We start from the raw sequence: 13,890 nt of genomic DNA, 5'->3' as shown, positions 1-13,890 counted from the left end.
GGCTCAAAAAAATAATAGAGAGCGGTGTGCACATAGGTTAAATAAGAGAAATTAAATGTATAGTAAAGCAACACTTTAAAAGGTGCTATATTTGAAATTATATAACCTGAAAGAATTACTGCATTGGTAAAAAAAGTGACAAAAATAACAAAGTTACTAACTGCTGCAACCAGGAGGCCTTTACTGGTACTGCAGCAAAATAGCCTATTGCATTCATAATCATACATGCTAACATTCACACAAAAGTATATTCCTGGGAAATAAATTAAATGCCAAGAATTCAGGCTGTATGGCTCACTAAATGTGTTATGAGCTTTATAGTAATATACAACAAAAAGATTGATTAAAGCAAAAAAATCAATGCAAGAGTCATGCCAATGAAAGACTGCACCAGATTATGAGCACAGCATGTAAAAGTCATTTTTGATGTCTCTTAAAAATAGAGCATTGATTATTGTACTAACATCAACTGATAAACATTTATATTAAACAATATCTTGGCCACTGTTGGGGAAAGTTACTTTTAAAAATAATGCATTACAATATTAAAGGCGGAGTCCATGATGTTTGAAAGCCAATGTTGATATTTGAAATCACCTAAACAAACACGCCCCTACCCCAATAGAATCTGGACCTTCTGTTGATAGACCCGCCCCACACATACGCAAACCGGCATTTGATTTGATTTGATTGGCTATAAGTGTGTTTTGGTAGTCGGCCCGTCTCCTTCTCCAAACCGTTTTTCAAACATCGTGGACTCCGCCTTTAAGTTACTCCCAAATAAAGTAACTAATTGCGTTACTTAGTTACTTTTCATGGAAAGTAATGCTTACGTTACTTTTTAGTTACTTTTGTGTTACTTTTTCTTGGCTGATGCTTGATCTCTTTCAGGTGTTTTTATGACTGAAAAGTTCTGCATTCAGAAATTGCATATTTCATCACAATAATGTCGAGCTCTGGCCTGCCATCTTAGTTTCTGACTCAAACTGTTCCCACACAGGCGTGTTAGCATAATGTGACTACGTTTAGTTTAATTCAGTACATTATTTTTTTATCGAATTAATTATACTAAAAGAGTAACTTGCGTTAGTAACTTGCGTTACTTTTTTGAAAAAATAGCTCAAATATTAATATGTACATTTAAAAAGTAATGTGTTACTTTACTCGTTATTTCAGAAAAGTACTATTATTACGTAATGCACGTTACTTGTAATGCGTTACCCCCAATACTGATCTTGGCAGTAAATGTGCATCTATGGAGGACATGGTTTTAAGGTATTCATGAACTGTCATTGGGTGTCATATGATTTTATCATTAATTAAGAAGAATAATACCAGATATATGGTCATGTGAAAACAACACAAAATGTAATTTTGTTGCATGTCACATCATTGCATATCTATGAAGGACAATAATTAAGAATAGGCTATCTATTTTAAAATGCAGGGCCATGCAGAGACCTTTGGAGGAGCAGGTGCTCAAAGTATAAAAAGGGCACATGGAATATTCCTTACTGATACACACACAAACTCTACCTCCTCTACTTCCTGCTTTAATGACATCAGTAGAACAGTTTTTTGACTAACCTCCGCCCACAGGAATACGTCAGTCGCCAAGCTAACGGCAAGCTAAGCTGCTGTCGAATCACAACACACTAAACAAACTACACAATCAGAACTTGTTACATAAAAATAAGTTTTTTTTACACATGAAACATGAACGCATGTTATGTTGCGCACTGTAAACACAATTAAGGCTTCAAAAACACAGAAAGAATGTGACCTTTTAACTTAATAATTGACTAGGCCTTAGTTAAATTAGGACATCCTTACAAAAAACAAAACTGATGTGCAACTTGGGGCAGCTCAAAGTCAGTTTGGAATTAATCCAGTATAAAAATTTTCATGAGCACTAAAGCCTTTTGTGATTTGGGTTCTTGACGATCCTGTTATTATAGGCCAAAAATATTAAATACTGAACTGATTTTGCAAACGTGAAATTTGCACAAACATACTGAAGAACAACAACTGATTTATAACTTACAGTTTTACTTTTCTTCAGTATAATATAAAATCTTAAAATGCTGATGGCAGGACAACAAACAGATCTGAGCAGGGGAGGAGGAGCAACGTGTGCAGTTAACAGGTCATTTGTCCAGTCTTGGATAAATAATTTTGTTTTTTCCAATCTTTTATCATCCTTCAGTTCTGAAAAAGTGACAACATGGAGATTGCAGAGAAGTTGTCAGACACCACCAGGAGCTGCATTATAGAGATCACCAACAGGAACAACTGAAGCCTCATCAACCCACAGTAAGAAGAAAATGATTACTGTGCATTTAGGGATACATTGTCATTTGTTTTGTCTTTCAGATTATTTGAACTTCCCCGGAGAATAAACCAAGCAATTCTGACGCTTCTTTCACTTTCTGTTCTCTATCCTATCAGGTAGATATTGGATTATGTCAGAATCCTGCAGATCCTTGTTTGTATTTAGATATAGTCAGCACGGCAGGGTTCTGACAGTACAATGTTTTATGTGGGAGATGCGTGGTTTTAGTATTGGTTTATTCTGACCACGCATTTCCCGGGTCTCGTCACTTTTTCCCCGATCCCTTACTTGTGATTATTTCCAGGTGTATGTTATTTACTTTCTCCCTATTTAAGAGTCCTTAGCCGTTTCTCAATGCGTTCTTGTCTGTACTTGCGTTCTTGTGGACTTATGAAACGTCATCAGTCGCGGCCCAAGTACTGTTCCAAGGCCCTGTCCCAAATGGCGCACTTCATGTGGACTTCCGGTCTCGTGGCCTTAAATTGCGCGTGCTCGCTTAGTCCACGAGTCCGTAGGGTGTCCCATCTGTAATTTTTACGTTTTGAAGTGTGCTCATCAGCGCCTCCTTTGCCCCCTTGATGCGGTCTTCAGCGAAGCCCGCACTGCAGCAGGCTTCGCGCACTTTACCAACCCAGAAGTCCTTGCGAAAGAGCAATCAGACCAATCAGACGACAGACGAAGCTCACACTGACGGGCAACTTCTCTACCTATTTCCGGTGTGACACTCGAGTCTGTCCCAAAATACGACTCCGTTGCACCCACGTGGACTCGCATTAAGGGTCCCTAAAGTCTGGACTACGTGATGTCATCAAAGTGTGGACTCTGAGGCGGACCACAAGTCCGGAGTGTGCCATTTGGGACAGGACCCAATTCAAAGTTCGCATCAAGCCCAAGTTCAATTAAAATCCCCGGATGTGTTCTTGATCCGCCCATTTTATCGAGGATGCATCAGAGGAGACTTGTGTGGACTTATGACAGCGAAGTTTCCCAGAATGCATTTCGTGTCAGGAGTTTGTTCTTCCGAGTCTGAACTTGCAAGTTCGAACTACGAAGGACACAAGTCCGAGTTTGGCGGACTTGGTATTGAGAAACGGCTCTTGTGTTTGTTGTCCAGTGCGGGTTCGTCTGTGTTACTCGGTTGGTCTAAGTGTCTAACAGTAAGTCTTGCAGTATATTTATCTTATGTTCCAGTTTATGTTTAGTGTTGTGTTTAAGTAATAGTGTTCAGTGTAGTCTTGTTTGATTTGTGTTTGCCCTGTTCTGTTGGCCCTCTCATGGGTTTTTGTTTTCCATTTTTCACCCTGTTTGTTTAATGAAGTCCTGTGTTTCATCACGTCCGCATTTGGGTTCTTCCTCGTTTCAAATTCCTGCCAGATTATATTTATGTGTCTGCATATTAGCATTTTAACTGTCTATTTTCTTTCAGGGCTTTACAACTAGCTCATTGTACGGTATAAGGAATGAGAGAGGATGAGAGTTATAGAGCAGATATGAATAAATTCTTTAGATAAGACAAGTGATGAACTTATAATAACCTACATCTCTACTTAACCTATATCTCTATCACTTCAAAACATTCAAGAGTGTATAAAATGTGTTTTATGTATGCATTTTGTATTGAAAGAAGACCATTGCATAATAGATAGATATTAATGTCCTTAATATATACATTCTGAAGATACAAAGGTCATATGAGGAATAAACAAAACAAATATAACAACACAACAGGCCTGGTATTTTTGTTAGCACAAGTGCAGTCATTTTTAAAACAATTTATATTGTGGTGTTTGAAGAAATGTATTGCCTTTCCAACAACACTTGGAAGTGTTTTACAACAAGACCACAAAGATCATAGCCGTTTCTCAATATGCGTTCTTGTCTGTACTTGTGTTCTTGTGGACTTGTGAAACGCCATCAGTCGCGGCCCAAGTACTGTTCCAATTCAAAGTTCGCATCAAGCCCAAGTTCACATAAAATCCCCCGATGTGTTCTTGATCCGCCCATTTTATCGAGGATGCATCAGAGGAGACTTGTGTGGGCTTATGACAGCGAAGTTTCACAGAATGCATTTCGCGTCAGGAGTTCGTTCTTCCGAGTCTGAACTTGCAAGTTCGAACTACGAAGGACACAAGTCAGGGTTTGGCGTACTTGGTATTGAGAAATAGATAATAGGTGTGTTCGACATCGGCTGTGGCTGGATGTAACCGATCAGCGAGATTAGCCGCGTGCAGACGGGGAGGAGCTGAAAACGGAGACGTGAGCCGTTTCTCAATATGCGTTCTTGTCTGTACTTGCGTTCTTGTGGACTTGTGAAACGTCATCAGTTGCGGCCCAAGTACTGTTCCAATTCAAAGTTCGCATCAAGCCCAAATTCAAATAAAAAACCCGGATGTGTTCTTGATCCGCCCATTTTATCGAGGATGCATCAGAGGAGACTTGTGTGGACTTGTGACAGCGAAGTTTCCCAGAATGCATTTCGCGTCAGGAGTTCGTTCTTCCGAGTCTGAACTTGCAAGTTCGAACTACGAAGGACACAAGTCCGAGTTTGGCGTACTTGGTATTGAGAAACGGCTGTGAAGTCGGACGCGCTGTGGTTCCTGTAGTTTGCTGCATTTACGTCAGGCATGGCTGATCACGTGCCGTTTGCTTGCTTAATTGCATTAAACATGATTTGTAAGATGTAAACTACATAAAAAGTGAATTATACTGTTTTGAATGTCCGTGTATGAGCATGAGTGGAACTGAAGAGGCTTACAGCATCTGTTTTTACAAGAATAAAGTTCAACATAGGCTAAGCATATATTATTTAAATACCAATGTAGTGTGGTCTACATTTTTTATCCATTTTATTTTGATGAAGATGACACAATATAACATCGCGACTACATGAAAATAGCTTTAACTGTTATAAAAATACAGATTTGTGAGCATTTGTGGAACTGAGGGCGTGAAAATACACACGAAACACACGTGATTGTTGTCATGTGGTGAATCCGACCAATCGTGAAACAGCTGTGTCGTCATTACAGCACGTGCAGCTCCTCTTCGCGAACTGCGCTGGCTAACTCAGGCGGCTGATCTCGAACCGCTCTCGCGGTACTTAAAAACCATATGACACAGTCACGTGCCTGCAGCGCCAGCTTAAGTCGGACAAAAATACTAACCGGAATGCACTGCTTCAAGTCAGCCGCCGATCGGTCTGCGCAGCGCCGCATGAAGTCGAACACACCTAAAATTATATAGGGATGTCCCGATCCGATCAAGTGATCGGAAATCGGCCCCGATCACGTGGTTTCAGACTCGATCGGAATCGGACGTTACCTCCCGTTCAGGACTCGGATACATATGCAGGGTTTAAAATCCATCAAGGTCTCGCTCTGCTCCGCGCCAGTGTACGTGCGCTGGTGCGTGTGAACTGACAAGAAGAGAATAGGCTTGTTCGACTTTATGCGGCGCCACAAGAACCGGCAGGCGAATGACGTTAAAGTTCCGTGAGAGCGATTTAAAAGCAAACTCTTCCATATGATTTCGCGAATCACTCTCGCGGTAGTTTGACGTCACCCGGCTGTCGATTGTTTCGGCGCCGCATGAAGTCGAACAAGCCTATTGATGTGTTTTCATTCATAGGCTTCACGCTCGTGGTGCAAGGAACCTACGACAAAACCGGGTTTTTACCGCTCATTTAAACGACGCGTTGATCGTTTTTGTCATCATGTGCTCAGACGCAGCTCCGGACCTCAAGAACGCGCATTCGCGCAGGATCATTTGACATTACTGTAACGTTAGAGATGAGAGATAGAGGGAGAGCTAAGAATGGTGCCCACGTCTAAAAAACTTAATAGAAGTCTAGAAACAAAGTATTAAAGTATGTATAGCCATGTCACTCATTTCATTACAACCCAGCCAACATTGCAAGGTGGGGCCCATGTGGGCCCCATATGGGCTTCCTATGTGGGCCCTATATGGGTTTGTCCATGGGTTCCACTATGGCCCCACGTGGGTTGCCCACATGAATTTCATATAGAAACTGAGTGGGGCTTATGTGGGCCCATATTGGCCCCACCTAATGAAGCCCACATTATTTACCAGGGCCCAGTATGGGTTTTTAATGGGTACTGGACTGGTCCCTTATTATGAAATAATTATACTTTCAATGCTTAATTGTAATTTACTTAAATAATATATTTGTTTTAAATTGAAAACCGATAAAAGCAAATAATTTCAGTTGAGTAAATATCAGTAACATCACAAAACATGAAGGAGGTGCAATATGAGAAATCAAATAAAAAAACTGTAAAGGATCAATATATCAAAATACTTTATTGTCAATTTATAACAGTACAATGCTAAAATAATCATGAACATTTCAAAACTGCTAAGGCAGGTAATGACAAACAATTTAAAATAACACTTAAAATAAGTATAAAATAACTCAAAAACAACACAAACATTGCTCACTCTTCTGGAGATGGTCTTCTGATCATCAATTAATCTTTGCTCAACAGTTTTATGAAGAACTTCCAAAGCATCCACAGCCAAACTCATTAAATGTCCTTGCACGTTTGCTTTGATTCATCCCTGTGCAGTCCGTGAACTTGTACCGTAGTATTACATTTTCCAAAAACACAACTCAGGATAAATTACAGTGTAACAGTTGTGAGAGACTCCTGCTGCTCCAGTAGAAACTGTATCCTTGCGCCTGAGCGGAAATTCTTGTAGTTTAAATGTTTATCATCTTTATAGTTGTAATTTTAAAAGTCTGCCTATTTTAGCAAAGATTATTTAAAATATGATATTATATTATGTGAAAAAAATAAAAACATTTGAAGCAGGACTACTTTGTCAAGTGTAATGTGTCGTAGCAGTGAGCAGATCGTAATGAGGTCTCCTTATATGAAACACCTGACTTCACTAATCAGGCTTCTTTCAGAATGTTTGAAACATTTCTTTAATTAACACACTAACAAACTGATGAACTTTCTGACATTTCTTATTTTCACTCATGCTCAGCTGTGCAAATTAAAATTAATAATTGGCAATAATTAACATTACAAATATCACAATTAAATGTAAACAATAATGCATTTTTATTTAAAATGCTTTATACTGATCATATCCTATCTGTGATATTATTTGCTCTTTGTATAAAAGTGACTATCAACGAAAAGTAATAATTTTAAGAGTTTAAATGTATATAAAATGTATTTTAAGCATGAAATTATTTTGCCCACATAGGTACCATATGGGTCCCATATTATCATCCAACATGGGCATACCTATATGGGACCCACATAGCCAACCCACATGGGACCCATATATATTGCCCATGTTGGATGATAATATGGGACCACTTGACCGACTTGAACCACTATAATGTTTGACACTTGCATTGCATGCGAACGGCCCCTACGCAAATAGAATTCTGTTTTTCTCTCCCTGTCTCGTCCTCGACCACGAGGACAATGAGACAAGCAGACCCAGTCCTGGTTGCTGTGAAGATCATTGCATCACTGATCCACTGGCTGTCCTTCAACGTGATGACCAGCCGATGCCCGACCAACGACCACCGGCTAAACCAGTTTAATTCGCTTACCCGCCTCCTATCCCTACCGTTTCTATATATAAATATATATTAATTCCTCCCAAGGGTTTTTGTCCTTCTAGGACTTTTTCCCATTTGTTTTTTTTTCCTAGAGGGTTTTTAGTCCCAGGGAGAGTCAGCCAACTTTGGCTTAACTTAGCACTTTACTGTATACGTTACATTATTAATATGCTCGCTTGTACGATTTAACCGCTTTCTCTACTTCTTATATTATCTATTGATTTTCTGTGTTCTCCTCTACATCTTCTCATGTAAAGCTGCTTTGCAACAATTAACACTTGTGAAAAGCGCTATATAAATAAAATTGAATTGAATTGAATTGAACCACATGAAACCCATGTTGCCCATATGGGACCCATGTGAGGCCCACATATCAATGTTAATTAAATGTAAAAAAAAGAATGCATTTTTATTTAAAATGTTTTATACTGATCAAATCATATCTGTTATATTATTTGCTATTTGTTTAAAAGTGACAATCAACCAAAAGTTATTATTTTAAGATTCTAAATGTATAAAGATGTATTTCAAGCATAAAAATGTTTTGCCCACATAGGTGCCATGAGGGCCCCACATTATTATCCCACATGGGCAAACCTATATGGGCCCCACATAGGGAAACCCACATGGGACCCACATAGTCAACCCACATGGGACCCATATATATTGCCCATGTTAAGCCCATGGCCACATGAAACCCATGTTGCCCATATGGGACCCACGTGGGGCCCACATATCAATGTTAATTAAATATAAAAAATAATGCATTTTTATTTAAAATATTTTATACTGATCAAATCATATCTGTTATATTATTTGCTCTTTGTATAAAAGTAACAATCAACCAAAAGTTATTATTTTAAGATTGTAAATGTATAAAGATGTATTTCAAGCATAAAAATGTTTTGCCCACATAGGTGCCATGAGGGGCCCACATTATTATCCCACATGGGCAAACCCAAATGGGGCCCACATAGGGGAACCCACATGGGACCCACATATATTGCCCATGTGAAGCCCATGCCCACATGTAACCCATGTTGCCCAGACATATCAATGTTGGCTGGGAATATGTTAACTAGATAACTGGATACAACTTATTGTATAGTTTAATAAAATAATGTATTTTTGATCATACAAATTATACGACCTAACTAAAGGTATTTTTTAACAACTGCTGACCAGCTTAGGGAATCTCTGTGGCTATTTTATAAGACATATTGCTGAATCAGTATGTTGTTTTTCTCGTAATTCAGTCTTTTGGGTAGCCTCGAATTAGTCAAGGAGGTTGATTCTTATAACTTCCTTCAAAGTTTGAACAATTGTGCATAATGTCATTGAAACAAATGCATATAGGGTGTCAGACTCATAGATTTGCATAATTTAAAGTTAGTGTTTTAAAGTTTGGGTCAACATGTGGCACAGCTTTAAAACTGAAACTGATCAAATCCTATTAGAGGAACAAAATGTCATTGAAACACACCAGTGGCTTTGCTGTCATCATGATTAAACATGTTACCCCTCAAACCCTCCCTCCCAAAAAAGCCTCCCCACTAAACAAATCCCAATTTAACCCCCTGTACATACGATATACTGTATATTCTCCTTATTTTTGAACACATCTATGTGCTGGCACAGAGTTAAGCCCTATTCGGAAGGAATAAGTATTACAGGGGGACCTCTGAGAAAATCGTGCTTCTCAGAGGTCCTCTGTGTTTTTAATCCCGTCCAAATCGGCCAGGTCTGTTTTTCTCTGACGACCTCCGTAAATTTAAATTTATAAATGACATGTTCTGTCATAATTTTACATTTAAAGCAAAATATTCAACATTACAAACACGCGTATCCAGAGCACGTGCTCTTCTGCAACGCCCAAATGCATGAAACAGACACTCCCATCTCTGGAATAGCCTGCATCATTTTAATCCCGTCTGAATCGGTACATAAAATCACAGACGTCCTGGGGGACACGTTGAAACTCAAACGTTGTTTGGAAAACTAATCTCGTCCGAATAGTGCTTTAGACTCTTTTGACTCCACACAGAAACAGCAACGCGTGCGGCATGACATAAGGAACGTCCTGGTTCTGTTTTTCGCTCTTCTTTATTCTTTTTTTATGTATTATAGAAGTATCGGATCGGGACTCGGTATCGGCAGATACTCAAAAACAAATGACTCGGACTCGAGGGCAAACAAACTGATCGGGACATCCCTACATAAAATAGCAGTTGAACACATTTATCAGACATCATGTTAAATCTGAACTCCTCATGAAGTGTCAGAGAAACACAAACCATCAGTCGGATGTTTGACACTAAACAGCTGCAGGGATGAAAACATTGGTGCTTTTATTTTTAATCACATACACAGGAGTGGGGATTTTCATGGGGTTTCTGGAAGATAGGGGAATTCTTCCTCACACAGCATAAATGGGAAATGAAGATTGAAAGTGACAACCTCGGTTCAGTGGCACTGGATAGGGAGGGTATCCTGGACTTGATGCGTCAAAGCCAACAAAACATGCTACACAATCTGTAGCTTAAAGACAAAACGTGGCTGGTGGCTATCATTGTTTAAGTGCATCCATCTGCCTCGTCACCCCATAAACTCATCACCCCACCTTGCTCTTCTTGGGGACAAAGTTGGTCCAGAGAATGATGAAGACCATGATAAAACAACTGCACAGAAATCAAGAATCAGAAAAGTGTTGTTTAACTGAAAATTAAATCCACTAAATCCACTTTAAGTAGTTCAACAAATACTGAGCAAGCAGGCATTGAATCGATCATGATTCACTGCAGTGCTTCACAATCTGGGCTGACGCAGTAGGGCATCCGGGGATTTCTCTCCTATAAGCCTATTTATACTGAGGATTCGAACATACATTTCTTTCACGTCTGCTTATTCGCTCCTTCGGTTACAGCTGGGACAGTTTTGATAAAGGTAATAATTAAATTAAGCTTTATACTAAAAATTTTATAATAATCAGCACAGTTTATAGAATGCAGAGACACATTTATAAAAATGTTTATAGAAATTTATTAGTAAATTGAAATAAATAAAATATTTATAATACATTTATAAATGAAAAATGTTTAAATCAATTTCAATTAATGTTAAATGTGAAAATAAATGTAATTTGGTATGTGCATGTTCTTATGTAAACCATGACGTGACAATTTCATTGTAATAGACAAAACCCCCTGCCTGCTCTTCATTTAAGCAAGACGGTTGCTGGTTATTTGGACTTTTCTATATCGCTTAATTATAATGCACTTAAAATTTGTACTGTTTTTGGATGAAAATGCTGCAAAAAATTTTGTTAAGGTTTGATACTAGATTTACACAATTGTTAAACTTATTTTGAACCTGCAGATTTATTCTGCGCTTAATTACATTTTCCAGAAATCAAGTGCACATGCACATTTTATTTTTATGAAAGATTGATTTGCTGCATCGATTTTCATTTGGGTTCTTTTTTCTGAAATGATCTGATTAAGGGGCAAGGTCAATGACATTTCAGCACTTCATGAACGGACGGTGACACAATTAGCTGTGATTTGCTGTTAGATAGGCTATTCTAGATATAGAGATATTCTTTTACGCGAAAATGTTGGAAAAAAGTTTTGTAGTATCGTCCTGCAGTGAAAGAATGCTGCAGTGGTGGTTGTGGCGGGGTGGGGGTGTAGGGTTTGGCATTAGCTTGGCTAACTATACTTTAACAATGTTTTCTACAAGCAGGGGCGGAGTGGTACCAAAATGTAGTGGGATTGCCCCTTTAACAATAGTTGGCGTAGCCCTTTAAAAGAGCAGACAGATTGCACCAGGTGCGTGGTTGCGTACGTCAGGCAATCACGTAGCTATATAGGCACAGGTGATTTCGCTTTCTTCGTGCCATTGTACTGATGTGACCTGTTGCTGTATATCGGCACAGGTGATTCGCTTTCTTCATGCCATTTGTATTGATGTAACCTGTTGCTGTAGGTCTTGTATCTCCTTCACTCCTCGGTAAAGGTAGGTTTGGTTAAATTGGAGGGTATAGATGGGAGGGAATTATAAAAATTAGAATACGGGTGTTCGTGGGGAAGTTTACTTAATTCACAGGTGTGATTAATGTGCTTGCTTGGTGTTATTTTAGATTAGTCGGGTATATCCAGGCATCTGTTGTGAGTATGTGAGTGTTATACACGCAAAAGGTAATTTTATTTTTCCCTACCCTTCTGGTGTGATTATAAATGGGAGAGGAGTGGGGAGAAAGAAGAAAAGCAAACGAATGTATATCTAATGTTTTTCAGAGTGCCAGTTGCTGCTTTGCTGCGGTTAAATCGGCGTTCCCGTCTGAGAAGCGGGTTTGCAGTGCACGCTCGTGGTTGTATCGAGCGCTCGCAAGTTCATTGAACATTCTTAATGCCTGTACGAGGCCCATTGGAGCCGCTCTAAACCCGCAATTTGATTTTGGGATTTCATGGTGTTCGCCACCTCGCTGGCGCAATTTTATGGATGGTTTATTAACTTAGTTATTTAAAAATCTGGGGTATTGTATTTGGGTTGCTTCCTGCATATTGACACCGCTCACTTACGGAGCAGATTAATAGTGACGCAATCCTTTTGATTTTCATTTATTTGCCGATGGTATTTTGTTGGGTATGTGTGTTTAATTGAAATTGTGTTTGTTTGTTTGTTTGTTTCTTTATTTTATTTCGGTTTTGTTGAAATTATCAGCTATTATCATTTAGATTTGTTTATTAATTGATTTAGTCATTTCAGTTATTTTGGGGTTTGTTATTTCTTTTTGTCTTCTCCTGTATGGATACTGCTAACGGAGCAGATCAAGTGTAGTCTTTTTGACGTGTTTATTTGCTCAATTGTATTTGTTCTGTGTGTACAATGAAGTTAACGTAAGATTGTGTTTTCTTTTACTGACATTATCTGGTATTATTATTTAGACCTGTCTATTTATTGATTTATTTCGGTTATTTTGGAATTTGGGGTTTGTGATATTTCTTGTTTTTTTGTATTAATGCTGCTCATTTACGGAGCAGATTGATTGTGTTATAATCTTTTGGTTTGTGTGTATTTGTTGGTTGTATGTGTGTGGTGTGTGTGAGCTGTATTGAAATTTCGTCTTTGGTTGCTTTATTTTTTTCATTATTAGTACAAGTATAATAGTTTTACTAGGCTTTGTTTTTTTGAATTGATTTAGTATTTTGATTTTGTTATTCGAGTTGTATTATTTCTTTGATCTGCTTTACATTAAAACTGCTCAAGAATGTAGTGTAGTTATTGTGGGGATTGTGTTTTTTTATTTAATTTGTCTTTTGACTTATTTGGTTTGTGTTGGGTGGATTTACATAATTTTGTTCTTTATTTGGTTTGAAGTGCGTGTTTATTAGTTGAGCAGTAAATTGTTTATTGCAATCAGAGAAAATAAACTAACTTGATTAGTTTATTTTTTTATTTTCCTTTTCTTGTATTTTTGAATTTGTTTGTGTTGGTCAGTGTATGGTGGACGGCCCATGTAAGCCAACCACAACAAAGCCTATTTCGTTGACCTGTTTCCATTGGTCAAAAGGGTCTTTTAAAATTTACTGTCTCGCTCAATGCGATTTTAGTAATTTAATTGATTAATAAATTTGTTATCTGTGACTTTGTCTCTGCTTGTCCTTTTCATTTGGTTGAAAGCCTGGAATGCGGGCCTTATTAGTATCAGTTGACTGTAAGCCAGTCACAAAAATATCTACCGGGACATTTCATAGACCACCAGCCCTCCATGGTAGAAAAAAAAAGAAGGAAATGACTGCACAACATGAAATACCAAGTGTTATAATAATTATTATTTTTAAAAGATCTTTAAGTCAACAACAGTCCCTAGTTTTACGTAAGCTAAAGTTTAATTTGGTTGCCAAGCAGTTGCTTATAAAATGATTAAGCCTATTAGGAGAGAGGGATGTTTAAT

General features: G+C 38.3%; 1 long non-coding RNA gene across 2 annotated transcripts; it reads left to right on the top strand.

The window, feature by feature from the left end:
- The first annotated feature begins 11,699 nt into the window (after positions 1-11,699).
- On the top strand, positions 11,700-13,580 carry LOC141364331 (uncharacterized). 2 transcript variants are annotated; one of them, XR_012370088.1, is made up of 3 exons: positions 11,700-11,948; positions 12,073-12,130; positions 12,230-13,580. It is a non-coding gene; the product is annotated as an uncharacterized lncRNA (long non-coding RNA). The 2 variants fall into 2 exon arrangements; XR_012370087.1 differs by having other exon boundaries at positions 12,073-13,580.
- Positions 13,581-13,890: the final 310 nt, after the last annotated feature.

Source organism: Misgurnus anguillicaudatus, chromosome 6, assembly GCF_027580225.2.
Source record: "Misgurnus anguillicaudatus chromosome 6, ASM2758022v2, whole genome shotgun sequence".
Taxonomy (NCBI): Eukaryota; Metazoa; Chordata; class Actinopteri; order Cypriniformes; family Cobitidae; genus Misgurnus; species Misgurnus anguillicaudatus.
The sequence above is the reverse complement of the archived record's forward strand: the minus strand, read 5'-3'. Positions and strand labels throughout refer to the sequence as shown.